At 45.4% G+C, this 17509-nt stretch overlaps 1 protein-coding gene across 15 annotated transcripts in view; it reads left to right on the top strand.

Moving 5' to 3' along the window:
* The first annotated feature begins 1586 nt into the window (after positions 1-1586).
* The window catches only part of LOC117796016 (basic salivary proline-rich protein 2-like), a 69341-nt gene continuing 53418 nt past the window's right edge, over positions 1587-17509 (top strand). For all 15 annotated transcript variants that reach the window (XR_004620305.1, XR_004620304.1, XR_004620299.1 and 12 more), the window contains exon 1: positions 1587-1749. The gene's annotated coding sequence lies outside the window, so the exon portion shown is untranslated. The remainder of the gene's footprint in view (positions 1750-17509) is intronic.

Here is a 17509-nt window from a genome sequence, read left to right as displayed (position 1 = left end):
CCTTTCCTCTGGGTCGCCAGGGAGTTCAAGTGCGGCTAGTTCCAGACAGGACACTGTGGCCAAGTGGGCGCGGGGGCTGGCACGGAGGGGCCGATGTGACATGGAGAGCAGAGCGTGAGCATGCAGCTGTCCCATACTCCCTCCTGGAGTACTTGGCCGGGCGCTGCATATCATCCGGGGCCAGCCAGGGCCCCCTGGGGGATGGTGCAGGAGCAGAGCCTGCCAGCTCGCTCACCATGGGTGACACTGGGTTTAATGTGGCAAAGGAGTCACCAGAGGCCAAATTCACGGATCACCAGAACCAGGTGGCAAGAGCCAGGCTCAGACGTGGCTTTCTGGGGGTGAATGGCTAACACAACCGACCTCTGACCCCCCAGACAGTGCTCCAAGGTTAAGTCCCAATTTTGAAGAGACAGAGCCCCTGGGGACTTAATTCGAGTTCAGTTGGAAAGGCATAGCGTTTGGTGCGGTGGGTCTCTAACACCGCCTGTCTCCTGTCCAGTCTTCCTTTGCTCCCTCGGTGCTGCTGGTCTGGAAGACCTGCTTTTACAGGCTAGGGGTCCCCGCCGTCCTCAGGCACCCCATCCCCCCATCACAAGCACAGTACGTAAACATGCTGAGCCTCATAATAGCATGCCTTTGCAAAGAGGTGCATCTGGTCTGAGACCCCAGCTGTGAGATCAAATGGGAACTGGGGGTTATTCGTGTTTTCCAGTTACTCTGCTCTGTCCCGCTAATTGTGGGGTGCCGATCCACTTAACCAAAATGGATTTTATTCACCGAATATCCCCTCGAATCTTGCTGGAACAAGAATAAATCAAGTAAATGAAGTAATCCAGGAAGAATAAAGCAAGTAAATGAATCTCCAACACGGGCAGTTGAACACAGACGTCCTTGCAAATGCCTTCTTTCTTGACAGCATCCGGAGCCCAGCTCCATTAGGAATGCGTCAAAGAGAAACGCGGGCTGGGGTGGGGGGAGAACTGCAGGAGAACAGCCAATTGAGCCCCTCGTTTTATGGGGCTTCAACACGTAGTTTGCTCTTAATGGCTTTCTGCAGTCCCTGCTGTGGCAGGGGTGCAGGAAGGGCTGTGTGCACCTGTTGGGGGGAGCGCTGCTGTTGGGGCTCATGCTATGGAAGCCTTCCTGCCTTCCAGAGCCCATGCTGAGGCTCCAGGTGGAGGGAGGTGCTCCCCCCTCTCAGGGGTCGTTCCTGACAACCCTGCGACGCAGGCGCTCTTTTCCTGTCTCTCCTCTCGGATGAAGGAGGCACGTTGCCGGCTGATGCTGCGACGGTCTGCGTCCAAGGCCGGGAAGTGGCCGCACGGAGAGCTGGACTTGTGTTCAGCGTTTTTATTAGTTGAACTGTGTCCTCCCCAAATTCACATGTTGAAGTCCGAACCCCCACTGCCTCCGAACGTGACCTTCTTCAGATACAGGGTCGCTGCGGATGTAATGGGTTACGATGACGTCATAGTGGAGTAGGACGGGCCCCTAATCCAAGGTGACTGGGTCCTTATCGAAAGGGGAAGTTTGCGCGCACACACGCACACGCGCTCACACACACATGCACAAAGGGGGAGATCACCACGTGAAGATGAAGGGGGAGAGCCGGGGTGGGGGGGAAACGCTGTCACCGGCTGAAGAATGACAGAGTGGCCAGCAAAGGCCACAGGCTGGGGAGAGGCCCAAACAGATCTTCCCTGAGCCCCGGAGGCTCCAGAACTGTGGGAGGTGCCCTTCTGTCACGTAAGTGTACCGTTCTGTGGCACTTTGTTACGTTGGCCCTGACAGGCTGGGCCCCCTGCACCCTGTTTCCCTGAGCTTCTGTGAGCTAGCTGACAAGGACACTGCACATCCCTGGAGCTGGCGGGAGGAAGGGAGCGGGTTTGCTGTCTGGGGTCCTGACAGCAGGAGCCGAGTCTCGGTTGCCTCCACTGCCGGGCACCCCCTCCTCTGCCCAGGAGCCATCCACTCTGGCTGCTCCCCAAGGAACCTGTTCCTACCCCTGCACTGGGGCTGTGTTTCTTCCAGAGGGGCCCTCCCTGGGGGCTGCCTGCAGGCAGAGCCTAAACTTTGGACTCTTGCCAGAACCCCCACCTGACAAACCCTTCACATGTCACAGTCTGTCCTGAGTTCTGGGGAGTTCGATGGAAAGCTTCAGGGCTGGGACCTTATGGTGAATGCTGTACATTTCTCTCCGTTTGTCTCCCCAGGGGGCCCTGGAATGGGGGGGCAGGTACAGGGGCAGGTTCCATCTTTGCCCTGTTGGGCTTTTCTCTGAGGCTTTGGACACATTGCTTGCCCCTCGGGTCTCGTTCCCCACCGCATGCGTACACTGAGGTCTGAGGTTCGTTCAGCTTCAGCGGGTTACCTGGGAAATGATGGAGGTGCCCTCCGGAGGGGTGGTGGGCTCGGGGAAGTCAGGTCCAGGGGCCTCTGGATTGGAATGGAATCTCTGATTGTAGGGATAACAGGCCCCCCCAGAATGAGACAGCAGCTCCCCGGCCACATGCGTGCGTGTGCATGTGTGCATGTGCGTGTGTGTGCACGTGCGTGCATATGTCTGTGTGCGTGCCGACACCCCTGAGCCCCTTCAAGCCACGGGTGAGGACAATGGTCATGCTGTCAGGTTGTGGATAATGCAGCTCGCGTGTCAGGACGCGGCCAGTAGTTTGCAATCTTCATTCGTTGGTTTCGGTGCTTAACGCTGTTTCAACGCAACCGCCTGCTCGCTGCAGATGTGGCAGGGTTCCAGGAGATGTCAAAATTACCTGAGTCACGGGCCTGCGCCTTGAGCGGTGGGTCTGAATTTATCTGTGGCCCAAAGCTAGTAGCAATATTATGTATTATGTGCTTTCTTCTGTAGCAAAAGTGGGAATCTGTATTAAAACAACTGAATATTCTGTAACATTGTGATTCAAAAGTGACAGCTATATGGCACAACTTTTTGGGTAATTTTTTATCTAGGTAATTTTGATGGTTTACTAATGGTTGGTGGCTCCAGCCCCTTATGCTCCGAGTGTCACATTGCTGTGTGATTCCTGTTCTCCACAGCTGAAGTGACAGTGATCTTGGCACATTCATGGGAGTCTAGGGGCTGGGAGTGGGAGTTTTCTCTCTCCCTTGTCTTGCTCCTAATATTGGGAGACGCAAGCCTGGCTTTCCGGCATCCCACTCCGAGCCCCCGAAACTCGGGGAAAGAGAGAGGCAGAGACACATTGAGAGAAGAGGTAACAAAAGCTACTTCTGGCCACAGGTATTTCTGTGCCTTTAAGAGCATAAATTCTTGCAGCTCTCCCCCGAGAGGACTGAGCAATTTTCCACTCTCAGAAAGAAGAAAGAAGATTTCCCGCTCCCAGTAGGAGCTTGCAGGGGCCCTGTGCTGCTCTGGAAATTGCATAAAATGTCAGTGCTGTAGACAGACATATACATTCAGGGCTTCTAGCTGGTTCCCTAACAACCACTCTGGGTCCGTAGCCTGCCTTCGCGACCTGCTGCCTTAGCAGGACGGCCCCAGAGGACGGCTTCGGAAAGATCTGTATGTTCGTGGCGCCGACCAGCTCCTGAGGATGTGACGGGATTTAGGCAGGGTTACTGGAACTGCCTGAGGTGTGTGTTACCAGTGGACGCAGGGACCCCCTGGGCCCTCGCACACTTGAGCTTGGTGGGTGTGTCGGCCGTGGGGTCCTCTTCCCTCTGCAAGACTTGAAGCTCCTGAGAGCATGTCCTGTCCTGGGCTTCACGTGGGGAGGGTCAGCAGAGGCTGTGTCATCACGTGCCTGGGTGTGGAGCAGGCAGGCAGAGTGCACCCCATCCGTAGAAAGAGGGGTGCAGAGCACCACTGCTTCTCCCTTTCTCCCTCTTTTCCTGAACTCTTATTCGAAGTGCGATACACAGAAAAGTGCATGTGTGTGCATGTGACAGCTGGACAGATTTCCACACACTGGGCACACCCGTGTGCCCAGCACCCAGGTCAGGAGACAGAACACCCCGTAACCTCAGGATTCCCCTGTTCCCGCCAAGGTAAGCCCCTGGCCCAGCTGCTGGCAGCGCAGCTGAGCTTGGCCCGTTCTGGTGCGTTCCAGAAGTGAAATTATACCGTACGTCCCCTTATGTCTTCCTTCTTTAGTTCCAGCATTTACGTTGGTGCGATCTGGCCACATTCTCGCGCATCATGCGGGAGCGTTCCTTCTCGTTTTCACACTGCGGTCCGTGGTGTGGACCAACCCGGTGCTGCGTGTGCTGCCAACGAGGAGGAGGTAGTGGTTTCTATTTGGGGCCGAACAAATAGTCCTGCAGGGAACGTTCTAGTTCGCGCTTTTTGCCCAACGTCTGTGAGCGTTCCTGCTTGAGAACAGCCTTGCGAGCATTTGAGGACTTACTTCAGCTGGAAAACCTGGGTTTGGCCACAGAGCTCGTGCCGGCGACACCCTGCCTGCAGGGAATGACGGCTCTGTCCGTGCCATGACTTTGCCCACGTTTGGTATTTTTATCTTAGATGTTTCCACTGCGTTTGCCTTTTCTGTTCTCTCCCCTCTCCTCCTCTTGCTTTACCTCCACAAATATGGCCGTTTTGTTTTTGACAAAGGTGTAAAAGCAATTCAATGAAGAGAGGAGTCGTCTGTTCAACAAAGGGTGTTTGAACAACTAGACATCAGTATGTAAAAAAATGAACCTTGACCTTAACTTTTCTCGCCTACTACTTGCATGTGTGTGTTCTTTTCAAACAAGAACATGCATTCTTTTCAAAAGTTCTTTTCAGTTTTCAATTATAAAAATTGTATTAGCAACAAAATCTCAGTAGAGAGTCCCCAGAGCAGAACGCACGGGGCTACTTTCTCTGACTTCCATGAAAAACAATCAGAAATTAGTATAAAAAGAATTTGAGCTCCAAGAGGCAGAGGGCTTCTTTGATGCTGTTCCGTAGCTGTGTCCCCAGAGCCTAGAACAGTGTTTGAGACCTGTTTTTGAATTAATGAAAAATATAAGCAAGCATATCAGTTAGAATGTAGTCAATGAAAATTAGCAGAGGACCCACGGAAGTACATTTATTGTTCTCTGAACATCAAGAGGTGGGTTTTCTGAGCTCCGTTCAACATCTTCATCGAGGGTCCAAGCCCTTTCTCTCTTTCTGCTCTCTTTATGTTGGTTCCCTGTCCTCACTGTCCCAAGAGGATGGCAATGATTATTAGAGCATTAATAATAATTACTATAATGATACTGGCACTTCGTAGGACTTCCTTTGTGTCAACCACTGTTCTGAGCCCCTTCTGTATTTTCACTTATTAAATTATCATATGAATTGATAAGGTATTCCTCATTACATGTGGGGCAACTGAGGCAGAGAGCAATCAGTAACTTGTCCAAAGTTATAGAGCCCATAATGGATAGAATGGGAGCTGAGCCCAGGCGTAGCCCATAGTCTGGGCTCCCCCTCTAAGCTGCATGTGGTTCCAGGTATTTACTGTCAGAGCCAAAGCGGGATGAAGGGGCTGGACGGAATCATGGGTCTGCCCTGGGAACACAGGCTGGCCAAGTGAGTAGCGGGTGGTGGGAAACAGGAGCCGCAGGATGGCTTCAGACAAACATGGTCCCTGCCCTGGAGCCAGGCATATCGCCACCCTGACCAGAATGTGGGTTCCCAAAGCAAGGGAGAAGTAGGAAGTTGCAGTCAGCCCCAGGGAATAATATTTCCACCACCTTAAAAAAAGAATCCATCCACCTGCAAATTACAAAACGATTTTCGAGACAACTTCGATTGAAGAGAAAATTAAAAACAAATTAAAAATTATTTAGGAATAATTGAGAACGGGTGAACTGAAGTGGACCCACCAGAGAGGAAAAACCTCAAGAGAAAAATAACCCACGGGAAAAAGGGAACAGGTAATCTGGAGACTTCCCGTGTCAGCAAAGCAACAATGACAGAAAATGGACCTGGGCCACTTACCGGGCACGCTCTAACTTTTTAAGGAATAGGTGTCTCCTATAACGTACTTACATAAACTGCTCTACAGAATAGACAGAGATGGCTTCCAACTCCTTCAATGAAGTTAGCACAATTCTGACGCCAAATCCAGACAAGACTAGGACAAAAAACATTTTCGGCCACCCCACTTTATGAAAAATTCCAACTAAAACCTGTGACGGAGAAAATTCGGCCGTGTATTAGAAGACCACTTTTATCCCAGGAATGGGAGATGGTTCCATGTTGGGGAATCTGTTCGTGCAGTCCCCTATCATGTCAGGCGAAAGAGAAACGTGATGTGACCTCCCTCTCTCTGACCTTCCAACGTCTTCCCTAGAGCTGCATTTCCCAGACTTCCTTGCAACCAGGTCCCCGTTTAGTTTCCGCCAACTCACTGGTTTGGGAAACAGGAGAAGCAGCTGTTTGGCGGGGCGGGGGTGGGGTCCGGGATGTAGGACAAGGACAGTGAGCACTGACCACAGACCGCCTTACCCCAGTGTCACCACTGCAGGGAGACTGTGACATGAATGTACCCCTAGGAGCTGTGCGACACCTAGACCCTGCCCCCAGAGGGGTTCCCCAGAGTAGGGCAGAATTCAAATGATTAGGTCCCGAGGGTTCCCTTCAAAAGATTTACCTCCCTCTGTCAGCCGAAGGGAGGGAGAAGGGTAGTTCTAATTGAGATACTCTTTGTATTTGCGTGTAAGCGCTGTGCACAACAGTGCTCATATATTTCTGCACGTTGTTACAATAAATTCACATTTTCATTTTCTGTTTGCCTTCTGGCTTTATAATGATCCCCCCACAAGGAATGATTTACATTTTCATGAAATCGCATTTATTCATTTTTTCCTTTATGGTACTAGATTTTGCATTTTATTTAGAAAATTCTTTCTCATAATAGGTCTACTATCTAGTGATGCTTTTTCCTAGTACCTTTATGGCTTTATTTCTTCTATTCAGATCCATCCAGGCTTTACTCGGGAACAGAGAATAAGAAGACGTCTACGATTTTTTTTCCCCCTAAGTGGCTAGCCAACATGATTTATTGAAAACCTATCTTTTCCCTCACTGATTTGAAATGCCACCCATGTGTTTTAAATTCTCATTTGCATATAGGATAAACTCAGGTTTTCTTGGGGCTTACGGATAACATTTTTGGAGAGGTGTCTCATTTACTTAAACAAGTTAGTGACTCGTATGAGCCCCTAGCTCTGGGTTGAATGCTTCCCTCTTCAGTAGTTGGACTACAGAGGAGTTAGACACGCAAGCTTCAGGTCTCTCCAGGCAACGGTAGACGCTGTCATTGCTGATATCAAACATCTTTACGCTGGGCCAGTTGCTTTACAAACATCATCTAAGTTAGTCTTCACTGTTTATTGATTTATTCAGTGATTTTAGAGGAGGAGCGGCTACGTGAACAACACTGAGCTCAGGTCAGTCAGATTAATAAGCTAGACTACGTCTCTGCCCTCACAGAACTTGCAGCCTGCTAGGTAACATGGCTGGGACCAAGATGGAGTCAGCACGCGCCACTCTGTCTCCCACCGACAGATGCTAAAACCCGGAAGGATGTGTGCAGCATCTTCTCTCTGAGCACTCCTCACAGAAATGGCAGCAGGCTGACTGGGGAAAGCCCCCCCATCAGTGAGTGCCCCACCACCTTCTCCTTTGAGTTTCAGCCTGTCGTCCTTTGGACTCAGAGGCAGCTGGAAACTTGGAACTACACACCAGGTGTGATCAGGAAAACTCCCAAGGGAAGCCCTCAGTTTCTGGGCTGAAGGACTGCACAGTTGGAGTGATGGAAATCCTTCCCTCCTGTTTGTGGCTCTTGGTTAGCCTGTGTGGGAACTGTGGCTCTGTGACCGCAGACTGCCCTCACAGAAACCATGAAGGTCAGGCACAGTGGAACGTCCTTAAACTGCTGAAGGAACATGGAATTCCACATCAATGGAAGATAGCCTTTAGGAGTAAACGTGAAATAAAGACATTCTCAGCTGAAGGAAAGTGGGGAGAAGCTCCTATCAGCAGACCTCTTGCTTATTTGATCACCCCCCCTTGTTAATGGTCATAAATGAAATCAACCATGACCGCATCTTGGCACCTGCTAGTTTCATCCTTGTCTTTAAGAATAGCATTGCGTCTTTCAGGCCCAGAAGACTGCAGATCTGCTGAGCCAGCGTTAACTCACTGGCCTGAGGCTACACATCCCGTTGGCAACCGAGGGAGATTGGGACTTCGAGTTTTGAACGTGTCCACCCAGTGACATTGCTCTATGGCCACGCAAACTGGCCAGGGGCGCATTGCCAACAATGCAGTCAGGATCGTGTTTCTTTAGGCAGGTATTTGTCATTCATTGATTACCTTTTATGATCAACTTGAAGCCTTTATGTTTAATTTTTCTGCTTTTGGTTGCTCCTCTAATTTGGTTTTCTTGCAGTAAATGCCTTAGTGAAGGGTCTAATTGCAAGCATAATTATTTGTGAACATTAAGGAACAGGGTTTATTGACTCATTTTGGAGATACCCTATCCCTTCCAAATGTAAACCACCTATTACATATGTGTCTGAAATTTTTATTAATGGTATTAAGGTTACAGTTCCATGAGGTTTGACAAATGTGACCCATGATGGCCGCCACCACCACAATCAAGACAGAACATTTTCCCTCCATAGGTTTCTCGTGTCCCCTCCACCTCTTGCTATGACAGTTACTCACCGCTTTTGGTGAAAAGATGGAATCATATGTTATAGACTCTCTCAGGTTGGCTTATTACATTGAGCGTCATATCTTTGGTGTGTACCCATGTCGCCGCGAGTATCACTAGTTTTCATTTTATTGCTAAGTGTATTCCAGGCTTGGGTATGTTGTAATTTGTTTATCTAGTCACCTGCGAATGGACGTTTGGGTTGTTTTGAGTTTTGGGCTATTGTGAATGAATATGCTTCAAATATTTCAGTCAGCTTTTTTGTGGACATCTATTTCCCTTTCTCTTGGATATATATCTGTACGTGGAATTTCTAGGTCATAGGGTAAGTGTGTTTTTAACTATGAACAAATGATCAAACTGCTTTCTGAGCTGCTTATACCATTTTACATGTACAATAGCATGGACGTGGTTTTTGGTTTGGTTTGGTTTGGCTCGGTTTGGTTTGGTTTTTTTTTTTTAAAGATTTTTTAAAAATTAATTTATTTGACAGAGATAGAGACAGCCAGCGAGAGAGGGAACACAAGCAGGGGGAGTGGGAGAGGAAGAAGCAGGCTCATAGCGGAGGAGCCTGATGTGGGGCTCGATCCCATAACGCCGGGATCACGCCCTGAGCTGAAGGCAGACGCCCAACCGCTGTGCCACCCAGGCGCCCCGGGTTTGGTTTTGGTGGTTCTAGCTTGTCTCCATCCTTGCCAACACATGGTATTATGTGGTGGTCGCGCACTGAGGTTTTTACTTGCCTTTCACCTAGGACTCATGATGTCGAGCATCTCTTCACATGCTTATTAACCACATATATATCCTCTTTTGTTAATGGTCTGTTAAAATCTTTTACCCATTTATAAAATTAGCTTGTCTTAAATTTTAAAAAGCCACAAGAATAGAGCTGAGACTGAGCTCAGGAGGCCACTCACAGACAGACCTACAGACAGGTGCACTCAGGGTCAAAGGAGAGACACCACACGGGGACTTTGACCCTCACATGTCCTTCCTGCAGACAGGAGGGTACACACTGAGGGCACAGACAGCACCCTTCACACAGGACGTGCACACTCGCACGCGGATGTGATGAAGGATACCCGGGTGCCAATGTGGGACCACCTCCCATGCGTCAGCCACCAGGCGGGGAGGAAGGGGGCAGAAGTGCAGGTGGTGCGGGACAGGGTAAGACTTCTCTCCTTCCCGATCTACAGACCAACAGCCCCAGCGTCCTTTCCGCAGGCCTCCGATGGACAACAGGAAGATGTGACAATGAGAACAACAAAGGAAGAACCACAGAGACGTGGTAACATGTTTTTCTAGAAGAGAGAAGCCAAACTGGAGGAAAGGAGGTGTAAAGGGGGGCATTCCAGGGGGTGAAACCCAGGGAAAACCAGGTCTGGGCAGCCACCTCCAGCCTGGTACCTGTCACCACTCCCCAGACACCCCCAGGGCAGGTGGAGACCATCCTTCAGAGACAGTCACATACAGTGGCTTGCACAGCAGGACCCTCTCCCTGTGTGGCCACTATGTGGGTGTTCCACAGCTGGTGTCAGGCTGGGCTGAGGCTGTGCCAGGCCCTGGGCTGGGGATGAACATTTAAGATTTTTTTCTTTAATTAGTAGCCTGTATGTTTTTAGAGCAGTTTTGAATTTACAGATAAATTGATTGGAAAGTACAGAGTTCCCACATACTGCCTCTGTCTGGCACCCAGCTCCCCACGATTTCCATCTTGCATCAGTGTGGTGCACCAGTGGCCACCGACGAGCCAGCCTGAGTACATTGTGATTAAGCTAAGTCCATAGTTACAGGAGGGTTTGCTCTTGGTGTTGTCCATTCTGTGGGTCTTGACAAGAGCATAACGTCACGTAGCCACCATCACAGAATAGTGTCAATGTCCTGGGAATGCTGTGCTTCACTTATCCCTCCCTCCTTCCCTCCCCACAAACCCCGGCAACGGCTGATCCTTTCATTGTCTCCATATTTTTGCCTTTTCCCGAATGTCATATAGTTGGAATCATACAGTATGTAGCCTTTCCAGATTGGCTTTTCTCACTCAGCAATACTTATTTACGGTTCCGCCGCATCTTTTTGTGGCTTGATAGCTCATTTCTTTTTTTTTTCCCCCTGCAGTTTTCTTGAGAAATAATTGGCACGCGTCACTCAGTAAGTTCCAGGCGTACAGCATGATGGTTCAATTCACTTACGTTGGGAAATGACTACCACAGAATGTTCAGCTGACACCCGTCTTCTCATAGAGATAAAATAAAATGAAAAGAATAAAGGGGAAAAAATCTTTTTGTGATGAGGACTCTTAGGATTTACTCTCTTACTCAATTTTTTTAAAATTGAAGAATAATGTTCCATTGTCTGGATATACTGCAGTTTATCCATATCTTCTTTGTATATTTTCTTTGGTGAGGTGTCTGTTCAGATCTCTTGCCCATTTTTAATTGAGTTGTTTGGTTTTTATGGTTGATTTTAGGAGTTCTTTGAAAGTTCTTTATTAGATATCCATTTTGCAAATATTTTCTCCCAGTGTGTAGCTCATCTTTTTTACCTCCTAATGGTGTCTCTCACAGACCAGGAGTTTTTAATTTTAGTTAAGTCCAACTTAGGGGTTTTTTTCTTTCACGGCTTGTGTATTTGGTACAGTATCTGAAAGGTCACCACCTTACCTGAGGACACTTGTATTATCTCCTGTGATATCTTCTGGAAGTCTTATAATTTTGTGACTTACATTTAGGTGTGCGATTCATCCTGAGTTATTTTTTGGTAAAGGATGTAAGTCTGTATGTAGATTTATTTGTTTGAATGAGGGTGCCCAGGTGATCCAGCACCGTTTGTTGAAAAGACAGTTTTTTTCCCATTGAATTATCTTTGCTCCTTTGTCAGAAGTCAGTGAACTGCATTTGTGGGGTCTTTCTCTATTCTGTTCCATTTTCTGTTTGTCTGTTTTCCCCATGCCATGCTGTCTTGAGTACTGTAGCTTTATAATATGTTTCGAAGTCCTCTGGCTTTGTTCTCCTTAAATGTTGAGTTGGTTAGTCTGAGTCTTTGTCTCTACATATAAACTTTAGAATTAAATTGTCAGTATTCACAAAATTAATTGCTGGGAATTGTGTCGCATCTATAGATCAACTTGTAAAGAATTGACAATTTAACAATATTGTCTTCTTATCCATGAACATGCAATAGTTCTCCATTTATTTGGATCTTTTATTTCTTTCATTAGAGTTTTGCCACTTTGCTCATATAGATCTTCAAACTATTTTGTTGGATTTATACCTAAGGATTCCTCTCTTTTTTGGTGCTCATGTAAATGGTATTGGGTTTTTAATATCAAATTCTAATTGTTCGTTGCTGATATATAAGAAAGGAATAATTTTTGTATATTAATTTTGTATCCTGTAAACTCACTATAGTTGTTTGTTAGTTCCAAAAGGATTTTGTTGATTCTTTCAGACCTTTTGCATAGACAATCATGTCATCTTCAAGTTTTATTTCTCCTTCCCTACTCTATAAGTCTTTTATTTCTTTTTCCTGTATTATTATATTTGCTAGGACTCCCAGTATGATGTTGAAAGGGAGTAGTGAGAGGAGATATCTGCCTTGTGCTTCATCTTAGCAGGAAAGTTTCTGGTTTCCCACCAGTAGGTACGATGCTAGCTCTTCATCTTTGGTGCTTATTTTTTATCTAGTTAAAGAATTCCCTTCTGCTCCTAGCTCACGAGGATTTCATCATGAAGGGGTGTTGGATTTTTTCCCAATGGTTTTTCTGCATCTACTGATAAAATCATAAGATTTGTCTTCCTTAGCCTGTTGATGTGATGGAATTACATTAATTGATTTTCGAATATTGAACCAGCATTGCATTCGGGAATAAATCTCAGTTGGTCATGCTGTATCAACCTTTTTATACATTGTTGAATTTGATTTGTGGCCATTTTATTGAGGATTTTCCCATCTATGTTCATGATTTATATTGGTCTGTAGTTTTCTTTTCTTTTCTTTTCTTTTTGGTAATAATGTATTTGTCTGGTTTTCGTATCAGGGTAATATTGGTCTCATAGAATCAGGAAGTTAGGAGGTATTCCTTCTGTTTCTGTTTTCTGGAGGACATAGTAGAGAATTGGCATAGTTTCTTCCTTAATTTTTTGGTAGAATTCATCAGTGAACTCACCTGGACCTGTCACTTTCTGTTTTGAAGATTATTATTTACTGATGCTATTTCTCTCATAGATAGAAGCCTACTGAATTTATCTCTTGCTTCTTGTATGAGTTTGGGTAAAATGTATATTCAAGGAATTGTCTGTTTCATCTAGGTGATCAAATTTGTGGGAATAGAGGGGCGCCTGGGTGGCACAGCGGTTGGGCGTCTGCTTCGGCTCACGGCGTGATCCCAGCGTTGTGGGATCGAGCCCCACATCAGGCTCCTCCGCTATGAGCCTGCTTCTTCCTCTCCCACTCCCCCTGCTTGTGTTCCCTCTCTCGCTGGCTGTCTCTATCTCTGTCGAATAAATAAATAAAATCTTCTTAAAAAAATTGTGGCAATAGAGTTTTTTATAATATTTATCATCCCTTTAGTGTTCATAGAATCAATAGTGATGGCCTGCCTCTATTTCATTTCTGATGTTGCTCATTTGTATCTTCTTTCTTTTTCTCAATTAGGTTAGCTAGAGTTTAATCAATTTTATTGATCTTGTCAAAGAAGCAGATTTTGGTTTTTTTTATTTTCTCTACTGATTTCCTGTTTTCAATTTTACCGATTTCTGCCCTAGTGTTCATTATTTCTTTTCTACTGCTTACTTTGGATTTGACTTGTTCTTTTCCTAGTTTCCAGGGTGAAAATTGAGTTTCCTGATTTTAGATCTTCTTTTCAAATATATACAGTCAATACTAAAAAGCTTCCTCTAGTCACTGCTTTTGCTGCAACCCACAAATTTTGCTAAGTTATATTTTTACTTTCATTTAGTTCAAATATTCATTAATATCTCTTGAGACTTCTTCTTTGACCCATATGTTATTCAGAAATGTGTTGTTTAATCTCCAGGTATTTGGGGGTTTTCCAGTGTCTTTCTGTTATTGGTTTCCTTGTTTAATCCCACTGTGGTCTGAGAACATATATTATTATTTCTATTCTTTTAAACTTGATGAGGTATGTTTTATGACATGGAGTTTGGTCTCTTTGAACATTGGTGAGTATGGGATGAAGTATTCTGTAGATATCAGTTAGATCCAGTTGGTTGACGGCACTATTTCGGTTCAACTATGTCCTTGCCGATTTTCTGCCTGCTGGGTCTGTCCGTTACTGGTAGAATGGTGTTTAAGTCTCTAACTTAATAGTGGATTAAGCTATTTCTCCCTGTAGTTCCAGCAGATTTTGCTTTATATATTTTGACACTCTGTTTTCTAAGTGCAAACACACCAAGAATTGCTACATATTCTTGGAAAACTGACCTTGTTGTCATTATCCAACGCCCCTTTTTAAAAATCTCTGATCATTTCCTTGCTCTAAGGTCTGCTATGTCTGAAACCAATACAGTTCCTTCCACTTTTCTTTGATGTGTTAGCATGGTACAACTTCCTCCATCCCTTCACTTTTAATCTGAGTCTTTATATTTAAAGTGTGTCCCTTATAGACAGTTTATAGTGGGACTGGTGTTTACCCACTCTACCACTCACTGTCTTTTAATTGGTCCAATTGCATTTAGACCATCCATGTTTAAAGTGATTTTTGATGGAGGTTTTAGTCGGTATGGACTGCTGTAGCAAAATACCACAGATGGGTGATTTATAAACAACAGAGAGGTACTGCTCTCAGTTCTGGAGGCTGGAAGTCTGAGATCAGGGTGTCAGCCTCTTGGGGTTCTGGTGAGGGCTCTCTTCCTGGTTCATAGGCAGCCCCTTATCACTATGCCCATTCATGATGAAAGGGGCTGAAGATCCCTCTGGAGTCTGTTTAGTAAGAGCACTAATCCCACTCATGGGGCTCCACCCTCACGATCCAAGCACCTCCCAAAGACCCGTCTCCCAACACCATCATCTCTGAGGCTTAGGAAGGATTTCAACATAGGAATTTTAGGGGGACACAAACCTGCAGACCACAGCAGCTGGATTAGTATCGATCATGTTTGTTCCTGTTTTCTGTTCATCACGCTTGTGGTGTGTTTCTTCTTTATCTACCAGTCTTTTTCTGAATTCTGTGGTTTTTTTTTTTAAGATTTTATTTATTTATTCGACAGAGACAGAGGCAGCCAGTGAGAGAGGGAACACAAGCAGGGGGAGTGGGAGAGGAAGAAGCAGGCTCCCAGCAGAGGAGCCTGATGTGGGGCTCAATCCCATAATGCCAGGATCACGCCCTGAGCCGAAGGCAGACGCTTAACCGCTGTGCCACCCAGGCGCCCCTGAATTCTGCGGTTTTAACTGAGCATTTCACTGATTCCATTTTCTTCCCTCTTAGCATATTAATTATATTTCTTTCTTTCTTTTCCTTTTTTAGTGACTATCCCAGAGTTTACAATATGCATTTGCAATGAACCCACGTCCACTTTCTAAATAACACAATACTGTTTATGGAGTGCCGGTACTTGGTAGCAGAGCATTCTCAATTGGGGTGTCCTTTCCCTGACCACCTTGCTGCCCTCATCTCACTGTTTCATAAGTGTGATCCCTGAATACATTGGTGCTATTATCATTTTGAACAAACTGTTATTTGTGAGTTCAATCAAGAATAACAAAAATATTTTTATTTTACCTTGCCTTATTCCTTTTCTTACAGTCTTTCTTTTTTTGTAGATTCAAGCTTCTGAGCTACATCCTTTTCCTTCTCTGAAGACCTTCTTTGAACATTTCTTTGGGCCAAGTCTATTAGCAGCACGTTCTCTCAATTTCTGTTTGAGAAAGTATTTCTACTTCCCTTTTGAAGGATAACTTCACTGGATACAGAATTCTAGACTGGTGGATTTGTTTCTTGCTACACTTCAAATATTTCCCTTCACTCTCTTCTTGCTTCCATAGTCTCTGAAGAGAAGTCCAGTGTGACTCTTATCCTTGTTACTTAGTGATTTTCTGTGTACTTTGCCTCTTGATACCTGAGAAAGAAATATGGAAATATAAAACAGTTGTGCATTTTCATGTCTCCTTTCAGCTTCCTCGGCGCTCTGCTCACTTAGTTTGATGCTGTGCTGTTAGAAGCGTACGTGCTTTTGCTTGGCTGTCATGCTGATGAACAGAGCGTCCTATCGTTACAGGACATACCTCTTTCCTCTAGGGATGCTCCTTGCTCTGAAGTCTACTGTGTCTGCTGTTGACATGGACACCCGGGTTTCTTATAATTAGTGTTTGCCTGCTATCTCTTTTTCCATCCTTGGTGTCTTTGTACTTAAGCTGGGTTTCTTGCAGACAGCGTGTAGTTCATTTGGTCTTTTTTTTTTTCCTTCCTTTTAGAATGCCTTATAATTATTTTCTTGGAAGCCCAGCCTGACATATCTGGTAATAATAACTGCGGTGAGTAGGCTTTTAGTGTGAGGTTTTATGTTAATCTGACCAGGAGCTGAGCTGTGTTTGTTTGTTGCAGATGTTAAGTTCCAAAGACTGCAAATTCCTCTAGCGTCCTTCTTTTTATTTTTCATGTGGTCTTTGGGTTTCGCTGAGAACTGCTTCCTAAATATAGTTTGTGCCTTGCAGCTCTTGAGGCCATAATCCACTGGAATGATATTGGAGCCCCGTTGATGGGGTAGTAAGGTGTGGAGGAAGGAGAGCATTCTGTAATCTCATGATTAAATTTTAGTGGACCTGTGCCCCCGGCCTGTGACCTTCACATATGTGTCTTGGTTTTCTCCCCTTCTCCTGGACTTCAGTGAGACAGGCTAGGGGGGCTATTGCCCTCCATCCTAACTGAGACACAGTTCTGATAAGGTCATTTCTCCTGCTGAGTAGACCTTTGTTATGGAGATGCTCCGAGAGTATTTCAAAGGGTTCCTTTTCCCCTCTCCCAGACTGAGACAAGAGGGAATTTTTCTTGGCTCTTCAAGGTGAGAACCTGGTGGGATTGGAGATAAAATCCACTCAATTGTGCCTCCCCCTCCCATTTCCCATTCTTAATGCTTGTCCACACTCAATCTCCCGCAATTTGTCACAATTACCACTTAAGTATTCCTACCGGTTTATGGCTCCAATGGCTTCTGCTCCTCAGGAGAGCAGATCTCAGCTGTGACTGTGTCTCCTGTCTCCCCCATTTTCAGGTGGTAGTTTGCCCTGTGACCTCAATTCTCTGACGGATGATGGATCCAACAAAAGACATTGATTTTCACTTTGTTCTTTTTTCTTTTTTTTCTTTTCTTTTCTTTTTTTTTAGTAAGGATGGGAGTGATTACTTGCAAGCACTTACATGTCAGAGCTGAAATTGGAAGTCTCAAGTCTTGCTTTTTTTATCCAGTCTGACAATCTTTGCTTTGAATCAGTGCATTTAGACCATTTACGTTTTAAATTTAATTATATAATATTGCTATTTGTTGCCTTCCTGTATATTCTTTGTTCTTTTTTCCATTGTTCTGCATTCTTCTGGGTTGAGTAATTTTAGCATCTCATTTTATCTCACCTATAGGCTTCTTAGCTGTACCTCTTAATTTTTTTTAAGGTTCATCTAGAATTTATGATATGCACAATTAATGTATTGTAGTCTATCATAAAAGAATGTATCAAGTCATGTATTCAGTAAAAAATACAAACTATGTTTCTATCTCCCCCTCACGTATTTTGTGTAATTACTGTCCTATATATTATTTCTATACGTGTTAGAGACTGCACAAAGTGTTATCAATTTCACTTTAAGTAGTCAGTGATCTTTT

Source organism: Ailuropoda melanoleuca, chromosome 14 (genome assembly GCF_002007445.2).
Source record: "Ailuropoda melanoleuca isolate Jingjing chromosome 14, ASM200744v2, whole genome shotgun sequence".
NCBI lineage: Eukaryota > Metazoa > Chordata > Mammalia > Carnivora > Ursidae > Ailuropoda > Ailuropoda melanoleuca.
Note: the sequence above shows the minus strand (reverse complement) of the source record. Positions and strands in the feature narration are given on the sequence as shown.